Source organism: Podarcis cretensis, assembly GCF_951804945.1.
Source record: "Podarcis cretensis genome assembly, chromosome: 1".
Taxonomy (NCBI): Eukaryota; Metazoa; Chordata; class Lepidosauria; order Squamata; family Lacertidae; genus Podarcis; species Podarcis cretensis.
The window spans coordinates 67,929,453-67,936,904 of record NC_137170.1 but is presented as its reverse complement, the minus strand read 5'-3'; positions in this window follow the sequence as shown (position 1 = coordinate 67,936,904).

Here is a 7,452-nt window from a genome sequence, read left to right as displayed (position 1 = left end):
GATTGTATCTTCTATGGGGCTAGCTAACCCTTTTCGCTTTTCGTCATCTACAAATTTGATAAGCATCCTATCTGCAGTCTCATCTAAATCATTTATAAGAATGCTGAACAGGACAGGACCAAGGACAGAGCCCTGGGGTACATATCTCAAGACCTTTTTCCAGGTTGATGCAGAACCATTCATAAGCACTCATAGGATACAATTGCTCAACTGACAGTGGATGCACCTAACAGCAGTCTCATCCAGGTCACATTTTACGAGCTTATCAACAAGAATGAAATCAAAGTATACTATGTCTACAGCATTCTCACATGACCTACCGAGCTATTAACTGTATCAAAAAAGGAGCTAAATCTGTCACACAAGATTTATTCTCAATAAACTCATGCTTGGTCCTAGCCACAAATGCATTCCTTTTCTATATTCTCACAGACTGATGATTTGTTCATACACTCTGGAATTTTGCCTGGTTCTGTTGATCAAGTATCTGAAGTACTTTCCCTTTGGGGAAAAATAGTGCTCCGTGTACTTTTTTAATTTATAAAAAAGAGGGGGACATAAAATTATGAATGGGACTGAAGAACAGAAAGATAGACTATGCTCTATGGCCATAGAGTGTAACTGTACATGAATGGAATTGGGCACTCACAATGGGACAGCAGATGCTGTACCAACCTTCCCCTCCCAAATCTGCTCCACTGAGTCCCCCAACCCTCTGGAGAAGACCTAGAGAGCATGCAGAAGGCTGCAGGGGATGAGAGGAAGATGACCCATTCTGCTTGCACTGGATACAACCCAGTCGGTTTATTATGTAACATGTTTTCCACAAATACATTGTGCTCAAAGTGATTCACAGAACAGACAATGGAAATGCAATGGCGCAGTTGCCCGAACCAATAAAAGATTAATAAACTACCATATATCATTGACATTTCAGCCATTAAGATCCATTTAAAGCAAAAGTGAAGTTCAAATGGTCATCAAATGTACCAATAGGTCAGTTAACAATATCCAGTGCCAGCTATATCAGTATTACATCCACCTTAAGCAACTCACTCAGCAGTTCTTCTCAAGAGACTTAACAATAATGCTTAAAATAGTAGCAAAAGAGGAAAAGGCAAAATTGAACTGCTCTTAGCAGGAACCTGTAACCAAGCACACTTATCACAGTATATACATAAGAATTGTACTCGGGGCCACCCAATAAAATCAGGACAGGTAAGACAAAATAGTCTTGCGCACAATCCACGATTAGCTTATGGAATCCCATTGTTTAACGGGGGGAGGGGAGATGTGGTGATAGTCACTAACTTAGATGGCTTTCAAAAAGAATATTGGATTATTAATGGCCTATTGGCAACTGTTATTTGAATACTGCCCATTACACACTTTATTTATTTATTTATTTATTTATTTATTACATATAATTCTGCGTATATTTAGCCTGACAGGTCCCCCCCCCCCAATTTCAAGCACCCCCAGCAATGCACCAGTTGCTCAGAGATAAGAAGGTGCTTGATGAAAAAGGTGACCCAACATTAACAAGATCTGTTCGGATCATAACCACCAAATTCCATGTATACATCTGTTTTAGATGGATTCCTCCTCCCTCTATATATCTAACTTCTCGTTGTTGGAAAGAGAAATGCTGAACTGGACTGAGCTTTTGTCTGATCCAGAGGGATTAGCATGTTTTCATGACTTAAGACTATTTTCATATTTGAATGGGCCATGTTGTTATCTAAAACAAACTAATTATACGCAATTGTTTATGGAAAAGACAGAATAACTTGACAAGCCTTTGGAAGACAATGTCCTATTTTATTTTCCCTTCTTCTATTTCAAAGTTGGAAGCTGCACCAATAATGAGTCTTAAGACCAATCAGCCATTTGACCCATTACTTCACAGTTGCATCACCCATGGAAAGAACTTTGTGTTCTACTTAACAAATATTTGTAACTGTAACATTTCCCTCTCTGAATGTCTACTTTGCTTTTAACAAAAGGACCAAAATATAACTAATTAAACATGAATTAATTCACCAGCATCTTGTATCTCATCAGGCATACATTAGTAGGTGGAATATAAAGTACAATCTGAGTTATTTTAAAGGCTTGAGAATCTAAAGAATTCTGATAATCAGAACTCGGGATTTTTATTTATGTCAGTTTACAGTGCCAAGAAGCTATCTGGGGCCCAACAGTTGCAGTGGATAACTTGAGATTTGGATAAGAAGCCTCAGACAAGGACAGTTATGCAGCACAATCTTAGCCATGTTTACTTACAATAGATGCAAGGCTTGTGAACTTACATCGGTTAATTTCGTTTTTTAGATTTCCATTGCCCTTTATCTGCCCCTCTCACTGTATTGCTCTCCCTTGTTTAAAAACCGAGCTGCCAGAAACATTCCTAGATAGGCAAAGTACAGTATATCTTGTTAGAAGTGCACACTTTAACTTAGCAATTGATACAAATAAATTAACTTGCATTGCCTGCAGCCATGAAATGAGTAATTTCTGTAGTAGAGACATTATAGAATACCAGCAATGTCATTAAGCACAGGCATCCTTAGGGGTTTCTATTTGTTCTACCAATTAGAGTCTGTTTGCCTAAAATGTCTGGTGTGATGCATCAGTCTCAGACACATGCAAACTGATACATTTACCACGGATGGCTGGATTCAGCCAAGAAAGCGGAGCATCTTTCTGGCTCTTTTCTGTTGCCTATGTCTCAGTAAGGCTTAACATGTCACCCATTAGGTACGGCAATGATGTATAGGAGCTCATGATGTATAGGGAAATAGGCAAGGGGCAAGGTGCAATGTGGGTTTAGATTGCAAAGCATTTTTCTTATCTGGATCCATTTAAAAAAAAAAAAAACAGTCTGTCACGCAGAAATGTACCAGTTGCAGCTTATCCTGGCAGAGATATAAAGCTATGTCATGCCCATCTGTTACATTTCTGTATGTCAAACTTCTGTTTAAGACACAGAGGAAAGCTAGTGAAAAGTTGAGAATTCCACCATGGATCTGACCAGGGTTGGATTTAGGTTTGATGAGGCCCTAAGCTACTGAAGGTAATGGGGCCCTTTATATGTCCAGCTGTCTATGCAGAATGTAGGCACCCTATATATAGAAATGAGCAAACCAGTGATATTTTGGGGAGCAGGCTAGCAGGCAGGGCCCATTACTTACATCATAGGAACCTACAAAACACTGTTGCTGTATGTAGGTTTTATTTTATTTGTTTTTTATCTTATATTTTGGAAATGTACATCCAAGGGCTTTTTTCTTTAATTTTTTTGGGGGCCCCCAAGAGAGTGGGGCCCTAAGCTGCAGCTTGTTTAGCTTATATGTAAATCCAGCACTGGATCTGACATTGCTTGAGAGATTGAAAAAAGGACAGTGGTTATCACCGTTGTGTTTCTTTCATACTAGAAAGAGTGTTTAAGGTCAATTCAAATTGGGTGGTATTCAGTGCTGGTCATACTCAGATTAGACCCATTAAGGTTAACATAAAAGACTGATTTGGATCATTCATTTTTATGGGTCTACTCCAACCATATTGTTTACCAGCTTGGTTGAAAAAGTAGCTGGGGTTGTGGATGTGTGCTGAATGGCAATTCTGCTAGTTATGACCTTGCTGATCCAATGAATCCCTTATTTCTCGATACATATTATTATGCTGTCTGGTAGATACTTCTTTCCTCTTGCTAGCAGCTAATTTAAAGCTCATTTATTTCAAAGGCTTCTGTTATCAAGCAAGCTGAAGAAAGCGTTGCAAAACTGTTCCACAATGACCGGATTTGAGAATGGCAGCCTTATGCTGCTGTAAGGTTAATGCAGGGACAATATGTAAAGAGCTCAGGAAGCAGTTGCAACCATTTCAAATCTGCCTCCAATGCATATCTGGTTTGTACACTTGTAATAAACTGGATCTGAGCTTGTAGCATATAGTTTGGGATGGGCAGATTAGTCTACTTCCAGCCCATGTCAGTTTTACATGTTTTCATACATAAGTCCTTCCTATTTGACACTCGATTGGGAGCCGCCCAGAGTGGCTGGGGAAACTCATCCAGATCGGCAGGGTTATAAATTTTTTATTTATTTATTATTATTATTATTATTATTATTATTATTATTATTATTATCCCATTTCCATCTTAATGTGCGATTTTTCAAACAAAAAAATCTGTACAATCATTTGTATGCAAGTATATTTAATCACAAAATTTGCATTTAAATACCTCAATGTATGCTTTTCTAAACTTATTTTATCCTAAAATATTGGATGTTTAGCACATCTTGAGCAGCAAACTGCCACAAAATACAAAGTGAAGGCCGTAGGATCGTTCCATCCTTATTCATGCATTAGAGAGGTGTGGCTTGGTTGATTTTGCTTAAAAATACAGGCCACGTGAAATCCTCCTCCATCCCTATGTATTTTATTGAGTATTTGATCCGTGACACAGTGGAAAGTGTCTGGGGGACTTGAAGAGCATGGGGAAAGAAGGGATTTGTGCTTGCCTGCCTACCCTCTGGGTATAGCTTGGGAAGAAGTGAGTCTGGTACCTTGCGGCACTCACTGCTACTCTGAGATAGCAGAAAGGAAACAAGACGACTGCGGTCTCCGCGACCCTTGGCAACACATGGGTACAAAGAGATTAAGTTACTAGCTGTTTCTGAATGGCTTTTTAGAGATTAAGCTGTGGCAGAATTTTGCCTTCTAGTGTCTTTTGGTTTTGGAAAGCTTTGCACTTGTGAAGAGGACTCTTGGAGTAGTTAACAAGCACTTCACCAATTGTTTTGAAAAAATCTCTCCCTCTTTCTGTACTGAGTGTCTCCCCAGCATTTTGAAACTGGAAGCAGGAAAGCTTCGAAACTCCTCTTCCCAGCCCCAATGAGGATCATTTCCTGGGCACTGTCCTTATCTGCACAAAAGACCAACCAATAAACATTTCTGAAGGCTCTTCGGAAGCAGATTTGTCCGTAGAACCATAGAATCAGAGTTGGAAGAGATCCCAAGAGTCATTTAGTTGAACCCCTGCAATGCAGGAATCTCAGTCAAAACCTCCAAGGAAGGAGAGTCAGAAAGATTTTCCTGACAATGTAACATGGTCCTTTTCCAGCAGTGCCAAATCATAAAATGCATTAACTGAATGCTGTTGGGAAAGGACCATGGCTCAGCAATATAATTTGCTTTGCATGCAGGTGGTTCCAGGCTCCAGGTTGGGCTGAGAGAGATCAGTTGGAAAGCCACTGCCTGTCCCCTACACAGTACTGAACTAGATGGGCCAACGGATCTGATTTGCTATAAGACAGCTTTCGGTGTTTTAATCAAATATAGTGGTTCCCCAAGGGTACCGTCGGGGGGAGGGGAGTGGGATTACCTAGGGGGCACTGGAGGTGTAAATGACAATCAGACTTTGAAAAGCTGGTACCACTGGACCAAATTCATCCATTTTCATCATTAATTAATCAAACCAAATAGTTTTTAATTGGAATTGGGTTAAATGTGCAATTAATTGTTACTGTTTTGAATTTTATGGCATTATTTTCCCTTAGTGGGTCATGCAGACTGCTATAGGGTAGGGGGCACCAGGGTTAAGTTTGTGGAAGCAATGGGGTGGTGGTCTGAGAAATTTTGGGAACCACTGATCTAACACCATGGGTGGTCTTGCATTTATTACAGAAAAGCAGCATTGACTATCTGGATTGGCAGTTACTGGGGTGGGAAATGGAAAGGGAAGACAAAGTGTGCTGGTATCATCTTATCCAGGGGTCAACAAACTCTTTCAGCAGGGGTCACCAGTCCACTGTCCCTCAGACCTTGTGGGGGGCCGGACTATATTTTGAAGGGGAAAAAATGAGTGAATTCCTATGCCCCACAAATAACCCAGAGATGCATTTTAAATAAAAGCACTCATTCTACTCATGTAAAAACACCTGGCAGGCCCCACAAATAACCCAAAGATGCATTTCAAATAAAAGGACACAATCTACTCATGTAAAAACATGCTGATTCCTGGACCGTCCGCAGGCTGGACTTAGAAGGCAATTGGGCCGGATCCGACCCCCGGGCCTTAGTTTGCCTGCCGTAATCTTATCAGCATGCATTTGCTTTCATGCATGCACACATGAGTTCTCTTCTCCCGAATGGGGGGTGCAGATGGAAAACACAATATATGCAACAAAGTTTCAAAAATCACCCCAGAATACAAAATAAGGACAGTGATTTCCCCTGGATCTGATGGATAGGTACAAGGAAATAAAGGAGAACTGAATTACATGGCTTCAGATTCTGAAAGGCTTTCGCTGGTGAATACATATAAAATAATTTCCCTCAATTTAACAGTTGGATTATGGCTAAATTCTATCAGACGGCAACTCTATTCAGCAGCATTATTTCATTAAAAGAAATAACTCTGCGGTCTTCTATATAGATTGTATCGCAGTGGCTCCTAGAACAAATATCCTGAATTTACAAGCAAACTGCCACCTTGTACATCCCAGACCTCCAAATACAGGCTAAAAGAATAAGCAAAGGCTTTCTTCCTTTTCCACATCACTACCAGTAATGAAGTTTGCACGATGGCTCCCTGTGAAATCCCATTGTCTTCCAATTACATCCCATGCAACCCCATTGTTTTCAGTGATTTATCGCAGGTGCAGCTGGAGGAAATTTAACAAACAATTCTGTTGCTGATGCACAAAGTGGAATATAATCTTCAGCTTGCTTGCTCCTAGCTGTGGTGTAGTTGGAAAATATGTCAGTTTGTTAAACTGAAAGGAGTATATCTAAGGAATCATGAAAAAAAACATCTACCTTTAAAGGAAAAGTGTATTGTTTTCTTTTGCAAAACTGATCTGCTCCCTATGGCTTTTAAGTTTGCAAATCTTCCACTGCAAAACTAGCCCACTTGTGGCCAAGGCCAGAAACCAGCCTCTCAGATTCAAATTACATGTATTTTTTAATCCTCCTCATCTAATCTCCATCTATGTCAGTAAAATGGCTTGGCAATCATTAACACAATTGCAGTAGATCATCCTTCCCCATCCTGGTGCTGGCAGGGGCTGATGACAACCTCTGAAGGTCACCAGCTGGTCCAGTGTCCCTTTCACAAATGGAGGGGCTACATCAGTTCCCAGAAACGGTTCTATTTCAGCAGAGGCTCTCATTGGAGGAAGGCAGGGGGCAAGGCCATTTTTGCAAATCCCCCTTCCCACCAGAACCACCTGATCCACCTCTCACCTTGTTCTGGAGGGTCTCCCAGTTCTCTTGGGTAACATTTCTGGGGACTTTTTGTGAGGGGGCTGAAGAGGGAAGGTGGACTTGGCAAAAATTTCCTCCTCATTCCTCTGCAGGGTGACTCAGGTGTTTCAGCCCAGTTTCAAAACCCAGAAATCCAAACTGATATCTTTCAGTGATCTGTCCTCTGGGCAAAGATGAGAG